The following is a 16,665-nucleotide window of genomic DNA, read 5'->3' on the forward strand; positions in this document are numbered from 1 at the left end:
TACTGACATGAGAACCTTTTTCAGTTTGAATCCGCTTGAGCACTCTTTTTTACTTCATCAAGGGTTTCTGATTTATCCCTTAAGAAGGCTACCCATGTGAATCTGGTATAATCATCCATGATCACCAGAATGTATTTTTTGCCACCTTGACTCTCCGACCTGGTTGGTCCTATAAGATCCATATGAAGAAGTTCAAGTGGTCTTGATGTGGCATTGGAGTTCACTTTCTTGTGAGGGCTCCTTATTTATTTGCCAATCTAGCATTCGCCACATATTTTGTCTACTTTCTGTATTTTAGGTAGACCTCTTATTAGTTCTCTTTTGCTCAATATATATAGATTACGGTAGTGTGCATGTCCAAGGCATTTATGCCATAATTCCGTTTCATCGGTATGGATCATGTAACACAATTGATTAGATGAGATAGCATCATATATAATATAGCAGTTTTCAGAAGTCCTGCGACCAGTTAATATTACAGAACCCTTTTTGTTTAAGATTTCACAACCTTGATTTGAAAATTTCACACTATGATTGTTATCACATATTTGAGATATGCTTAACAGGTTGTGTTTTAGTCCCTCAACATATAAAACATTCTTAAATAAGGGAAGATTATAGAGTTACCGTATCTTGTCCAATAATCTTACAGTTGCTACCATCACCAAATCTGACTAACCCATCAGTCGTATCTTTAAGATCGGTAAATAAAGCCTTGTCGCTTGTCATATGCCTGGAGCATCCACTATCTAGGTACCACTTTGAATGACTTGTAGCTTTGAAAGCAGTGTGGGCAACCAAGCAAGTAACCTTAGGAACCCATTTCATAACAGTTTTGGGTTTAGGAGAATAGTTGGTCTTCTTCTGTCTGTTGTTGAAGAATGACCTACTGAGTTAGATTTTAAAAGCTCCTTAAGTAAATCAACTATTTTTTTGGCTAAAGGGTTTCAATTCTAACTTTTATAGTTGAAAAAGTTGCTTTTAGGTTTTTGAAAAGTTTTAGCATTTTTAGAAAAACCTCGAATAGTACTTTTCCCTTTTGAGTTAGAGGTTTCTCCTTTCACAAACTTAGGAGAAGTATTCTTTTGTTTAGAAGGTATATTCTTATCGTAGCCCAACCCGGATCTGTCGCCACATTTTCTAGATCCGAATAAGAGTTTTTCAAACTTTGAATCTCCTTAGGCATACCTCCCTGTATCCTTTAAACTCAAAAGTGAAGAGTTTTCAAGTTTAAGTTTGTCATTTTCAGATTTAAAATTTTCAATCAGGGAGGTTTTAAATTCTAAATCGCATTTAGTCTTTTCAAAACAATCTAAAATATGGGATTTTTCTAAAAATAGAGACTCATAATTTTCTTTAAGCTTTGAAAATTTTTCTTTTTGAAGTTTAAGTTTGACAGAAATTTTACAACTTTCCTTGTATAGGGCATTGTAAGCATCTTGAAGATCATCTTCATTTTCACAATCACTATTCAGATTTTCTTCACTTGTTAAATCATCATTATCTGAAAATGTGAATTTGGCTAGAGTCATAAGAGCTTTAACTTCACTGCCCGACTCAGTTTCAGAATCTTCTGATTCAGAAGAGGCTTCAGAATCAGAGGATTCATCCCAAGTAACCAACATATCCTTCTTTTTGGGTTTGTCCTTTTTAGGACACTTGTTTGCCAAATGCCCATATTGTTGGCAGTTGTAACACTGACTGTCTTTTAATGATTTCCAAGATTTAGATTTGGGTTTAGATCTTTTCTTATCATTTGCTTTTTGAAAATCAACCTTCTTTTTACTTTTAAAAATTTTGTAGAACTTTTTCGCCAAAAGGGCCATATCATCTTCAGAGTTTTCTAAATTAGAATTTTTTTGAAAACTATTTTTAGAAGATTTAAGAGCAATCAATTTTCCTTTTGGAGCTTTAAAAGTTAACTCATAAGTCTGTAAAGAGCCAACTAATTCCTCTACCCTCATATTGTCCGTATCACGAAGTTCCTGGATCGCGGTTACCTTATAATTGAATCGTACAAGAAGTGAGCGTAGTATCTTTACACACACTTTACTTTCTCGAATTTTATCACCAAGACCCCACAGAGAGTTCATAATGTCATTCAATCTAGTGTAGAAGTCCATAAACATTTCATTTTCCTCCATATGAATTTCTTCAAATTTGGTTGTGAGGATTTGCACTTTAGATTTCTTGACGATTGATGTACCCTCGTGTGTCATTTATAATATATCTCAGGCTTGCTTTGCAGAATCACAGGATATAAATCTTTTGAACTCATCCAGTGATAGTGCGCAAGTGATTGCATTTAGTGCTTTTGCATTTGTACTACTCTCACTTTTCTGAAGTGTGGTCCAAGAAAAATAAGCTGTTATTCTCATTATTTTTGAACCATCGATACCAATCATTTCAGTGGTCGGAGGGGTCCATTCATTCACTGTGGCTAGCCACACACTTTCATCCATAGATATAAGAAAAATCCTCATCCTGGCTTTCCAATAGGCATAATTGGTGCCATCAAATGGTGGAGGCCTAGTGACTGAAAGGCTATCAAAATTTGACATTTTATATACATCTTAGATCGTTAGCTCAGGAAATGAATCCAAGAATAAAGAATTAAAAGCGAGCTATTAGGCTCTGATACCACTTGAAAAGGCCAAGCTATATGTCCTTTGGGGGGGGGGGGGGGTGAATAGGACTATGCCAAATTAAACTTTTAACAGTGGAAACTAAAGAATATGATAGCCAACAAAAGAAATGAAACAAATCACAATACAGGAATGTAAAGCAACGTCAAATTCAAGTCTTGAGAGGCTGATACAAATGTTGTTCTAAGGACAACCTTGCACCATAAAAACCAAGGGTTTATGGCAGGACAACCTTACTAAAACGATAAGTATCAATATCCCAAACTGAAGAGGAATAATAAAAGAAAATAGCAGAAAGTAAAGTCTAAACTATTACAACATTCCCACAATGCTTGAAATGTAAATATTACAACATTCACATCCACACATACATCCCACAATTCTGAATGATAAAAGATAGGAAATATTAAACGAACAATAAAACCACAAGACAAAGAATTATAGTGGTTAGCCTGTGTACACCAACTGTTAAACAATAGCCCCATAGCTACTCCACTCCTAATATCCTCACACAGGGGATATCGGCGTTCACTATCAAAATAGGTTTCACACGTTCACCTAAAACCTTCACAATTGTGTCTATTATATGGGCTTACACAATTCAAAAACTCCACTTTTGAGTTTTCTGGCTCTCCTCAGATAACCAACACAATGAGATTTTTCTGGCTTAACCTCAAAAAAAACCAAAATAATTGAATTTACAATAAATGTAAAATACCTGAATTTCTCCTTTTGTTGTAACCCGGAAGAACCAATCGGAGTAGAAGTTCAAATGTGAAGGTCAATGTCCAATACTCACTTTGATATGGTTCTAAGTTCTAATTGATTTTAAATTAAACCAGTTGGGCTAGCTATATTTAATTTTGATTCCAAGAAGGAATACAACAATTTCTCTTTTCAATTTAGATTGAAATATAGAAACAAAATCAAATTAAATAAGCTAACAAAAGAGAATATTAAATAAGCACAATGTAGCTTAAAAATAAACACAAACTTATCTCAGAGCGATGCCTTGATTTTACTTGAATTGAGTTATCAGTCTCTGAAATTTGTTTATTTATAGATGCAAAAATCACGCCTAAGACTGGTCCTGAGTAGTCCACGACTGGTCGTAAATGAAACGGATTTTTGAACTTTCAAGCGGGATTGAAACAGATGGTTACACGACCGGTCGTAGGGTGTCTACGACTGGTCGTAGGACTCAAGGATTTGTTGCTGTAGTTTGAGTCGAAGAACTGGCACTGGTCGAATGACTAGTTGACACTGTTCACACGACCGGTCGAACAGAGTCCAGGACTGGTCGTAGATGAACAGAAAATCCTGAACAATTGCAATAAACTTAGGACTGGTCCTAGATTTTCTAGGACTGGTCGAACCAATGCTAGGACTAGTCGAACAAGGTCCAGGACTAATCTTAGAATAGGCTAAATACTTATAAAGTGATTCAATATAAATTATGTATTCAAAATGACCTACCCTAAGGTTAAATTAAGGTCTATCATACCTAAGACATGAAGTATGAACATTGAAACTTCATTCAATCAAATGAAGGTTGACCTTTGAACCTTATGAAGCTTGAGATCTCTACTTGATGTAGCTTAATCTTGAGATCTTCTACAGCTTGGATTTGTCTTCTTAGAATGTACTTCATTTTTTAACATCATCTTTAGACTTGAACAAGCACTCTTCTGATTGACGTAATTCAGAACATTGAAGCTTACAGAAGAGGATCAAGTACATGACTTTGCATTTCTTGAAGTAGATCATCGTACTCGAATTGAAGCATTGATGCAGTGTCTTGAACATCCATACAACAACAAACTACACAAGACACATATAGAGGTTTTGACACCACAAAATTTGACAACCAAAGGAGAATGAGACCATAGCGCTTACATTAATTTTTTATCATTTGATTGGTACTTTAGTGCTCTTTCAATCCTAATTGGAATCGTCGTATTTTGAGACCATTTGGGCATCCGTAATTTGGATCGCAGTTGTCGGTCCTGAATGTTTCCTTAATCTCCTTATCCAATAGTGACCCTCATAACTCTCTCTTCAGAGGTCAAATTTAGACTATTTCAAGACAATGGAATGGTAACTTGTCAAGCTTCCAAATGGGGCTAGAATTGCTTAATTTAGAGACTGTTTGATATCCCAAAAGCACGTTGGAACTATTCGATTTTCATTTCTCAATATGGCTTGTTAATCTTTGCAAATTGCGTGATCCAATGGAGATGCTTATAACTCCATCATTTTATGTCGGATTGGGTTAATTTTTGGTCAACTGAATGGTACTTTAGTGCACTTTCATTCTTGAATGGAATCGTCGTATTCCAAGATCATTTGTTCATCCATAATTGGGATCACAGTCGTCGGTCCTGAATGTTTCCTTCATCTCCTTGTCCAATATTAACCCTCATAATTCTCTCTTTAGAGGTCAAATTTAGACTAGTTCAGGTCATTTGAATGGTAACTTGTCAAGCTTCCAAATGGGACCAGAGTTGCCTAAGTCACAGACCGTTCGATATCCCAAAAGCACGTTGGAACTCTTTGATTGTCATTTTTCAATATGGATTGTTAATCTTTCTAAATTGTGTGATCCAACATTGACACCTATAACTCCATCATTTGATGTTCGATTGGGTCTATATTTGTTTATCTGAATGGTAATTTAGAGCACTTTCATTCTTGACTAGAATCATCGTATTACAAGATCATTTGGGGATCGGTAAGTAGGATCGCAGTCGACGGTCCAGAATGTTTCCTTCATCTCCTTGTCCAATAGTAACCGTCATAACTCTCTCATAAGAGGTCAAATTTAAACTATTTAGGGACATTCAAATGGTAACTTGTCAAGTTTCCAAATGGGACCTGAATTGCGTAATTCAGAGACCGTTCGATATCCCAAAAGCATGTTGGAACTCTTTGATCGTCATTTTTCAATATGGATTGTTAATCTTTGAAAATTGCACGATCTAATGGAGACACCTATAACTCCATCATTTGAGGTCAGATTGGGTCAATTTTTGGTCATTTGAATGGTACTTTAGTGCTCTTTCAATCCTGACTGGAATCGTCGAATTCCGAGACCATTTGGGCATCTGTAATTGGGATCGCAGTCATCAATCCTGAATGTTTCCTTCATCTCCTTGTCCAATAGTAACCCTCATAACTCTCTCTTCAGAGGACTAATTTAGGCTATTTTAGGTCATTGGAATGGTAACTTGTCAAGCTTCCAAATGGGACTAGAATTGCCTAATTCAGAGACTGTTCGATATCCCAAAAGCACGTTCGAACTCTTCGATCGTCATTTTTTAATATGGATTGTTAATCTTTCCAAATTACGCGATCCAACAGACACGCTTATAAATCCCTCATTTGATGTCGAATTGGGTCAATTTTTAGTCTTCTGAATGGTACTTTAGTGCTCTTTCATTCCTGACTGGAATTGTCATATTCCGAGATCATTTGGGCATCCGTAATTGGGATTGTAGTCATCGGTCCTGAATGTTTCCTTCATCTCCTTGTCCAATAGTAACCCTTTAACTCTCTCTTCAGAGGTTGAATTTAAACTATTTCAGGATAGTGGAATGGTAACTTGTCAAGCTTTCAAATGGGATCAGAATTGCTTAATCCAGAGACCGTTCGATATCCCAAAAGCACGTTGGAACTCTTCGATCGTCATTTTTCAATATGGATTGTTAATCTTTCCAAATTGCGCGATCCATCAGAGTCGCCTATAACTCCATCTTTTGATGTCGGATTGGGTCAATTTTTGGTCAACCGAATGGTACATTAGTGCTCTTTCATTCCAGACTAGAATCCTCGTCTTCCGAGACCATTTGGGCTTCTGTAAGTGAGATTGCAATCATCGGTCATCAATGTTTCCTTAATCTCCTTGTCCAATAGTAACCTTACAACTCTCTCTTTAGATGTCAAATTTAGACTATTTCAATACATTGGAATGGTAACTTTTCAAGCTTCCAAATGGGACCAGAATTGCTTAATTCAGAGACCGTTCGATATCCCAAAAGCACGTGGGAACTCTTCGATCGTCATTTTTCAATATGGATTGTTAATCTTTCCAAATTGCGCGATCCATCGGAGTCGCCTATAACTCCATCTTTTGATGTCGGATTGGGTCAATTTTTGGTCAACCGAATGGCACATTAGTGCTCTTTCATTCCAGACTAGAATCCTCATCTTCCGAGACCATTTGGGCTTCTGTAAGTGAGATTGCAGTCATCGGTCATCAATGTTTCCTTAATCTCCTTGTCCAATAGTAACCCTCACAACTCTCTCTTCAGATGTCAAATTTAGACTATTTCAATACATTGGAATGGTAACTTTTCAAGCTTCCAAATGGGACCAGAATTGCTTAATTCAGAGACCGTTCGATATCCCAAAAGCACGTGGGAACTCTTCGATCGTCACTTTTCAATATGGATTGTTATTTTTCACAAATTGGCGATCCAACAGAGACGCTTATAACTCCATCATTTGAGGTCAGATTGGGTCAATTTTTGGTCATTTTAATGGTACTTTAGTGCTCTTTCAATCTCGACTAGAATTATCGTATTTCGAGACCATTTGGGCATTCGTAATTGGGATCGCAATTGTCGGTCCTGAATGTTTCCTTCGTCTCCTTGTCCAATAGTAACCCTCATAACTCTCTCTTAAGAGGATGAATTTAGATTATTTCAGCTCATTAGAATGGTAACTTGTCATGCTTCCAAATGGGACTAGAATTGCCTAATTCAGAGACTGTTCGATATCCCAAAAGCACGTTGGAACTCTTCAATCTTGATTTTTCAAAATGGATTGTTAAACTTTCCAAATTGCACAATCCAACGGAGATGCTTATAACTCCATCATTTGATGTCGGATTGGGTTAATTTTTGGTCTTCTGAATGGTACTTTAGTGCTCTTCCATTCTTGACTGGAATCGTCGTATTTCGAGATCATTTGGGCATCCGTAATTGGGATTGCAATCGTCGGTCCTGAATGTTTCCTTCATCTCCTTGTCTAATAGTAACCATTATAACTCTCTCTTCAGATGTTGAATTTAGACTATTATAGGGCAATGGAATGGTAACTTGTCAAGCTTTCAAATGGGATCAAAATTGCTTAATTCAGAGACTGTTCGATATCCCAAAAGCACGTTGGAACTCTTCAATCATCATTTTTCAATATGGATTGTTAATCTTTTCAAATTATGTGATCCAATGGAGTCGCCTATAACTCCATCTTTTGATGTCGGATTGGGTCAATTTTTGTTCGTCTGAATGGTACTTTAGTGCTCTATCATTCCTGACTGGAATCGTCGTATTCCGAGACCATTTGGGCATCTGTACGTGGGATCGCTGTCGTCGGTCCTTAATGTTTCCGTCATCTTCTTGTCTAATAGTAACCCTCATAACTCTCTCTTCAGAGGTTGAATTTTTTCTATTTTAGGTCATTGGAATGGAAACTTTTCAAGCTTCTGAATGGGAACAGAATTGCTTAATTCAGAGACCATTCGATTTCCCAAAAGCATGTTGGAACTCTTCGATTGTCATTTTTCAATATGGATTTTATAATCTTTTCAAATTGCGTGATCCATCGGAGACGCCTATAACTCTATCCTTTGATGTCGAATTAGGTCAATTTTTTGTCATTTAAAATGTACTTTAGTGCTTTTTCATTCCCGAATGGAATCGTCGTATTCCGAGACCATTTGGGCATCTATAAGTGGGATCACAGTCATTGGTCCTGAATGTTTCCTTCATCTCCTTGTCCAATACTAACCCTCATAACTCTCTCTTCAGAGGTCAAATTTTGACTATTTCAGGTCAATGGAATGGTAATTTGTTAATCTTCCAAATGGGACCAGAATTGCCTAAGTCACAAACCGTTTGATATCCCATGATATCCCAAAAGCACGTTGGAACTATTCGATCATCAGTTTTCAATATGGATTGTTATCTTTCCAAATTGTACGATCCAATGTTGATGCCTATAACTACATCATTTGATGTCTGATTGGGTCTATTTTTGGTCGTCTAAATGATACTATAGTGCTCTTTTATTCCTGACTAGAATCGTCATATTCCGAGACCGTTTGGGCATCGGTAAATGGGATCGCACTCGCCGGTCCTGAATGTTTCCTTAATCTCCTTGTCCAATAGTAACCCTCGTATTTTCTCTTTAGATGTTGAATCAAGAATATTTTAAGACATTGGAATGGTAACTTTGTCAAGCTTCCAAATGGGACAAGAATTGCTTAATTTAGAGACCATTCAATATCTCAAAAGGACGTTAGAACTCTTCTATCATCATCTTCCAATATGGATTGTTAATCTTTCCAAATTGCATGTTCCAAGATTGACGCCTATATCTCCATCCTTTGATGTCGGATTGGGTCAATTTTTGGTGATCTGAATGGTACTTTAGTGCTCTTTCATTCTTGACTGGAATCGTCATATTCCGAGACCATTTGGGCATCTGTAAGTGGGATCGCAGTCATTGGTCCTGAATATTTCCTTCATCTCCTTGTCCAATAGTAACCCTTATAACTCTCTCTTCAGATGTCAAATTTAGACTATTTCAGGGTAATGGAATGGTAACTTGTCAAGCTTCCAAATGGGATCAGAATTGCTTAATTTAATGACTGTTCGATATCCCAAAATCACGTTGGAACTCTTCGGTCGTCATTTTTCAATATGGATTGTTAATCTTTCCAAATTGACTGATCTAGTGGAGTCGCCTATAACTTCATCTTTTAATGTTGGATTGGGTCGATTTTTGTTCATCTGAATGGTACTTTAGTGCTCTATCTTTCTTAACTGGAATCGTCATATTCCGAGACCATTTGCGCATCTGTAAGTGGGATTACAGTCGTCGGTCCTAAATGTTTCCTTCATCTTCTTATCTAATAGCAACCCTTGTAACTCTCTCTTCAGAGGTTGAATTTTTTCTATTTCAGGTCATTGGAACACTAACTTGTCAAGCTTCCAAATGAAAATAGAATTGCTTAATTCAGAGACCGTTCGCTTTCCCAAAAGCATGTTGGAACTCTTCGATCGTTATTTTTCAATATGGATTTTATAATATTTTCAAATTGTGTGATCCATCGGAGATGTCTATAACTCCAACCTTTGATGTCGGATTGGGTCAATTCTTTGTCATCTAAAAGGCACTTTAGTGCTCTTTCATTCCTAACTGGAATCGTCATATTCCGAGACCATTTGGGCATTTGCAAGTGGGATCGCAGTCATCGATCCTGAATGTTTCCTTCATCTTCTTGTCCAATATTAACCCTAATAACTCTCTCTATAGAGGTCAAATTTAGACTATTTCAGGTCATTGGAATGGTAATTTGTCAAGCTTCCAAATGGGACCAGAATTGCCAAAGTCACAGACCGTTCGATATCCCAAAAGCACGTTGGAACTATTCAACCGTCAGTTTTCAATATGGATTGTTAATCTTTCCAAATTGTACGATCCAATGTTGACGCCTATAACTACATCATTTGATGTCCGATTGGGTCTATTTTTGGTCGTCTGAATGGTACTTTAGTGCTCTTTTATTCCTAACTGGAATCGTCGTATTCCGAGACCATTTTGACATCAGTAAGTGGGATTGCACTCGTCGGTCCTGAATGTTTCCTTAATCTCATTGTCCAATAGTAACCCTCGTAACTCTCTCTTCAGATGTTGAATCTAGACTATTTCAAGACATTGAATGGTAACTTTGTCAAGCTTCCAAATGGGACGAGAATTGCTTAATTTAGAGACCATTCAATATCCCAAAAGCACGTTGGAACTCTTCTATCGCCATCTTCCAATATGGATTGTTAATCTTTCTAAATTGCGCGTTCTAACATTGACGCCTATATCTCCATCTTTTAATGTCAGATTGGGTCAATTTTTGGCCATCTGAATGGTACTTTAGTGCTCTTTCATTCCTGACTGGAATCATCGTATTCCGTGACCGTTTGGGCATCTATAAGTGGAATCGCAGTCGTCGCTCCTAATTGTTTCCTTCATCTCCTTGTCCAATAGTAACCCACATAACTCTCTCTTCCGAGGTCGAATTTTTACTATTTCTGGTCATTGGAATGGTAACTTGTTAAGCTTTGAAATGGGACTAGAATTGCCTAATTTAGAGACCGTTCGATATCCCAAAAGCACGTTCGAACTCTTTTATCGTCATTTTTCAATATGGATTATTAATCTTTCCAAATTGCGCGATCCAACGGAGTCGCCTATAACTCCATCATTTGATGTCAGATTGGGTCTATTTTTTATCATCTTAATGGTACTTTAGTGCTCTTTCATTCCTGACTGGAGTCGTCGTATTCCAAGACCATTTTGGCTTCCGTAATTGGGATCGTAATAGTTGGTCCTGAATGTTTCCTTCATCTCCTTGTCCAATAGTAACCATCATAACTCTCTCTTCAAAGGTTAAATTTAGACTATTTCAGGACATTGGAATGGTAACTTGTCATGCTTCCAAATGGGACTTGAAATGCTTAATTCAGAGACCATTCGATATCCCAAAAGCACATTGGAACTCTTCGATCATCATTTTTCAATATGGATTGTTAATCATTCCAAATTGTGGGATCCAACAGAGACGCCTATAACTCCATCCTTTAATGTCGGATTGGGTCAACTTTTGGTCATCTAAATGGTACTTTAGTGATCTTTCATTCCTGACTGGAATCAGCATATTCCGAGACCATTTGGGCATCTGTAAGTGGGATCGCAGCCATCGGTCTTGAATGTTTCGTTCGTCTCCTTATCCAATAGTAACCCTCATAACTCTCTCTTGAGAGGTCGAATTTAGACTATTTCAGGACATTGGAATGGTAACTTGTCAAGCTTCCAAATGGGACTAGAATGGCTTAATTCAGAGACCGTTCGATATCCCAAAAGCACGTTGGAACTCTTCGACCATCATTTTTCAATATGGATTGTTAATCTTTCCAAATTGCGTAATCAAATGGAGATGCTTATAACTTCATCCTTTGATGTCGGATTGGGTCGATTATTGGTCATCAGAAAGGTACTTCAGTGATCTTTCAATCCTGATTGGAATCGTCGCATTCCGAGATCATTTGGTCATCTGTCAGTGGGATCACAGTCGTCGGTCCTGAATGTTTCCTTCATCTCCTTGTCTAATATTAACCCTCATAACTCTCTCTTCAAAGGTCAAATTTAGACTATTTCAGGTCATTGGACTGGTAACTTAGCAAGCTACCAAATGGGACCAGAATTGCCTAATTTAGAGACCGCTCAATATCCCAAAAGCATGTTGGAACTCTTCAATCGTCATTTTTCAATATGGATTGTTAATCTTTCTAAATTGTACGATCCAACATTGACCCTTATAACTCTATCATCTGATGTCAGATTGGGTCTATTTTTGGTCATCTGAATGGCAATTTAGTGCTCTTTCATTCCTGACTAGAATCATCGTATTCTGAGACCATTTGGCTTCTGTAAGTGGGATCGCAGTCGTCGGTCCTGAATGTTTCCTTCAACTCCTTGTCCAATAGTAACCCTCATAACTCTCTCTTTAGTGGTCAAATTTATACTATTTCAGGTCATTGGAATGGTAAATTGTCAAGCATCCAAATGGGACCATAATTGCCTAATTCAGAGACCGTTCGATATCCAAAAACCACGTTGGAACTCTTCAGTCATCATTTTTCTATATCGATTGCTAATCACTCCAAATTATGTGAACCAACGGAGATGCGATCACAGTCGTCGGTCCTGATTGTCTCCTTTATCTCCTTATCCAATAGTAACCCACATAAATCTCTCTTTAGAGGACAAATGTAGACTATTTCAGGTCATTGGAATGGTAACTTGTCAAGCTTCCAAATGGGACCAGAATTGCTTAATTCAGAGACCGTTCGATATCCCAAAAGCATGTTGGAACTCTTCGAACTTCATTTTTCAATATGGATTGTTAATCTTTCCAAATTGTGTGATCCAATGGAGATGCCTATAACTGCATCATTTGATGTCGGATTGGGTCAATTTTTGCTCATCTGAATGGTACTTTAGTGCTCTTTCAATCTTGATTAGAATCATCGTATTCCGAGACCATTTGGTAATCCGTAAGTGGGATCACAATCGTTGGTCCTGAATGTTTCCTTCATCTCCTTGTCCAATACTAACCCTCATAACTCTCTCTTAAGAGGTCGAATTTTGACTATTTCAGGACATTGGAATTGTAACTTGTTAAGCTTCCAAATGGGACTTGAATTGCTTAATTCAAAGACCGTTCGATATCCCAAAAGCACATTGGAACTCTTCGATCGTCATTTTTCGATATGAATTGTTAATCTTTCCAAATTGGGCAATCCAATGAAGACGCCTATAACTCCATCCTTTGATGTCAGATTGGGTCAATTTTTGGTCATTTGAATGGTACTTTAGTACTCTTTCATTCCTGACTGGAATCGTTGTATTTCGAGACCATTTGGGCATTAATAAGTAGGATCGCAGTCGTTGGTCCTGAATGTTTCCTTCATCTGCTTGTCCAGTAGTAATGTAACGCCTTGAAATTTGGGGGTCGAGCAGTAGCTCAACTCCCGAGTTCCAACGCATCACTTATGCAACGTAGATAATGGTGATTAAATGTTGTCCATATTTGTGCATTAAACATGAGTGGGATTATACTAAATCAGCATATCATACTCCAGAGACAATTAGATTATGTAAGCAGAAGACTGTGATAAATATATAAAGCATATAATTGGTTGTAAGTCCCTAGAGTATGACCATGTCACCAGGTTAAATAATTACATGTATTGTTCCAAAAATTTATGAAATGATACTGTGTAATGGTTCTAATCTGTATCCCTGTAACCCCGTCGACGCAACTCCAGGTCTACATAGACCCGCTAGAGAGTTGCATGTAGGAGAACTCCTCCTCATTATAAAAGTTAGGCTCCACCTCATAAGCATCGCCATCGCCTAAGCTACAATAGAGTCTGGTTGGTGTTTTAAAACACCGTCCCAGAGTGGGAGTGATTGATCAACTCAGTGGAGCAACAAGGGAAAGGTTAACATGTTATCAATTCAGTCAAGCAGTAATGATAAAGCAGTACAACGATCATATCCTAAGTACTCTTGTTAATGCAAGAATGATATGCGATAATAATGTATGCCCTCAGCTGCACTCCTAAAGCGACATCATCTCACGATCGCCCATGCACCACTCCGGACACGTGCACTTCCTCGCCAAAGCACATGCAATACGGTGCATGATCGTGTTAGCCAATATTTAATTAGGTTTATTCATACAACAGATTTGGGAAGCTAAGGTACCTCCCTTTATATCATTTTCCCAAACGATGATCCATCTAGGGTCGTCAATCCTAGTTAATCACATACGATAGGCAAGTTATAGGGCAACATCATCCCTGATTGAAAAGCAGTTGATTGGCAAGTTTAGGTCGCTACGGAGAGGCGTGGATTGGTAAGTTCAGGTCGCTACGGAGAGGCTCATCACCTCAGCGAATGCCTAGTTTATACTCGAGGTCGCTACGAAAAGGCTCGTCACTATAGCATAGGCTAACAGCTCGAATACAGTGACCCATACCACCGTATTCGACTCATGAGTTTAGTTTGCTCACTGAACACTACAGGGAGGCTCGTCACCCTAGCGTAGGCCGACAGCTTAACCACGGTGTCCCATACCACCATGCCTAGCTCATGAGTCTTAGCGGATCATGGTACCAAGGTTAAACGGGCTTTTCACTGGTAAGCGGTACCTTAGATTCAAGCAGTAACATCCATACATGGTGAACAAACATTAGGCCAATCGAGTTACTGATAAGCTTAACTGGTACGAGAGCACATTAAATTAATCAACATGAAGTACATACGCACTCCTCGTGGCCTAACCACTGTCGATAATCATCGTATGACTCGAATTCATCGAACGTATCCATTATGATGAAACTAGTTCGGCCACCGATCGTAAACCATTACCGATTACCTGGACTACGTATCAGTCCCAATCATACTTAAATACAATAGGCATTCATATGTGATAGTCAAAAATAGCATGTGGTAACCAATTCAAATATAAATCTCATTTGAGCATTTTAACAAACACATGGTGCACATGTTATCATACATAGGCATTTCATCCATAAAGTACGTAATAGCAAGATAGGTTACGTGAAGGAAACTGTAACTATAGATAAGGTAATTAAAAATCCTATCTCAACATCCTCATTAAATACATAACAACAAGCAACTTCTCATTCAGACATTTTATCAAACACTTAGACTACACATATCAACATACATGTAATAAATTTGTTATAACATATACTATAGCAAATCCTTTCACAAGGGAGTTGCCACACATACAACAATCATGTATTCCCAACCAATAATCATGGCAAGCATGAATCATAATTCCATATTCATTAAAATATTTCAACAAACACATGGAATGCATTATATTTAACATAGTTCATATATATGTGTAATAAAAGGAAAACATCGTATCTAAGTACATGTGACAGCAATCAATTCCATAATAAATCATTAACTAACATTGAAAGCCTTGAAAACTATAACCTAAATGTTTATAGTCTGCACCTTTCATCGGTTCGCTCGTTACAAACTCGGTTCGTACACTACGTCTTTGTCTATGGCACAACGGCTACCTAAATCATGAAATATGTTAGCTATTTCATCGTTTCCTCTATTTGGATTCCTAAAACATTTTAGGGTTAGGATTTCTTACCCAAAAATGGATTTGAATTCGATGGTGTAGCGACACGGGAGAGATGATTCGGCACGTGGAGTGCTGGGAATGAATCCCAGCAACTATCTCTCACTCTCTCTCTCTCTCTTCTCCTCACTCTTTCCTCCTCTTTTCTCTCCTCTCTCCTAGGGTTTAGGAAATTCGTATAGAATGAGAGAGGGGTGTGTTAAGGCCCTTATATAGGCCCAGAACTGGTGCAAATGGCCCTAGGGCCATGGTATACTTAGGTTATAGCCAAAGAGTGACTGTTTCGGGCCAATGAAGCTCATCTGGAGGTCCATTTCCTACATACAGTCTGAGGAAAGTTCTCAGATGATGGATCTATGTCATGTTAAGATTTTGATCTGATTGGATTTATGGGTCGACCGTGGAGGACCAGTTTCAGTTCAACGACTATCGTCACTCGATCAGGGACAAGTATACTGACATGTATAGGGAAATTTTCCTAATCCAAGGGTGTAGTTGGGTCAAAATCTGACGGTCTGAAACCTTAGATTTGGCCTGCAAGCGAACGGCCCAATTCACTTAAGTTTGAGTTCATTTTCTAAAGATATTCGTGTTTCTCACACACTTCACTCCAAGCTCAAGTTGTGCGCTTTTGGATACTATTTGGACTTGATTCCTGAGATGGTTGTCAAGCCCAGTAAGGTGGTCATACTTGTATAGTTTTATAGTAATCGGACTTTCGATGCGAGGTCTAGGTCTGATACAGAGTTTCAGTGTGCCCCCAAGAGCTACTGGGTTTTGAGATTTCTCCTTGGTTTTTAGGTAATGTGGAGTTAGCGATTCTACTAGTTCTGGGTCTTGCAGCTCACATAGAAAGCGGTTCAAGCTAATCTACTAATTAATGTAGTTTAGTACTTAGTTAATTTTTGTCTAATTTCTACATAATTTGATCCTTAGCGATTTCTGCCTGAGGTGATACTCGGGTCTTTGTACGAATTTTTCTGAAACGTTACAATCTACCCCCCTTAAAAAAATCATCCTTGAAATTAGTACATTTTCATACTCCTCGAGAATCTAAGGGTAGTTCTTGCAGACCTCGGCTTCTGTTTCCCAAGTATCTTCTTCCTCAGTGTGATGTGTCCATAGTACTTTCACAAGCAGAATAAATTTACTATGTAACACCTGTTCCTTCGTGTTTAGGATACACGTCGGTCGCAGTACATAAGTAGCATCTTCACTCAACTGTACCTGCTCCCATTTGATAATGTAGGAAGGGTCAGGAACGTA

This window comes from Magnolia sinica, chromosome 9, assembly GCF_029962835.1.
Source record: "Magnolia sinica isolate HGM2019 chromosome 9, MsV1, whole genome shotgun sequence".
In the NCBI taxonomy this organism is placed as follows: domain Eukaryota; kingdom Viridiplantae; phylum Streptophyta; class Magnoliopsida; order Magnoliales; family Magnoliaceae; genus Magnolia; species Magnolia sinica.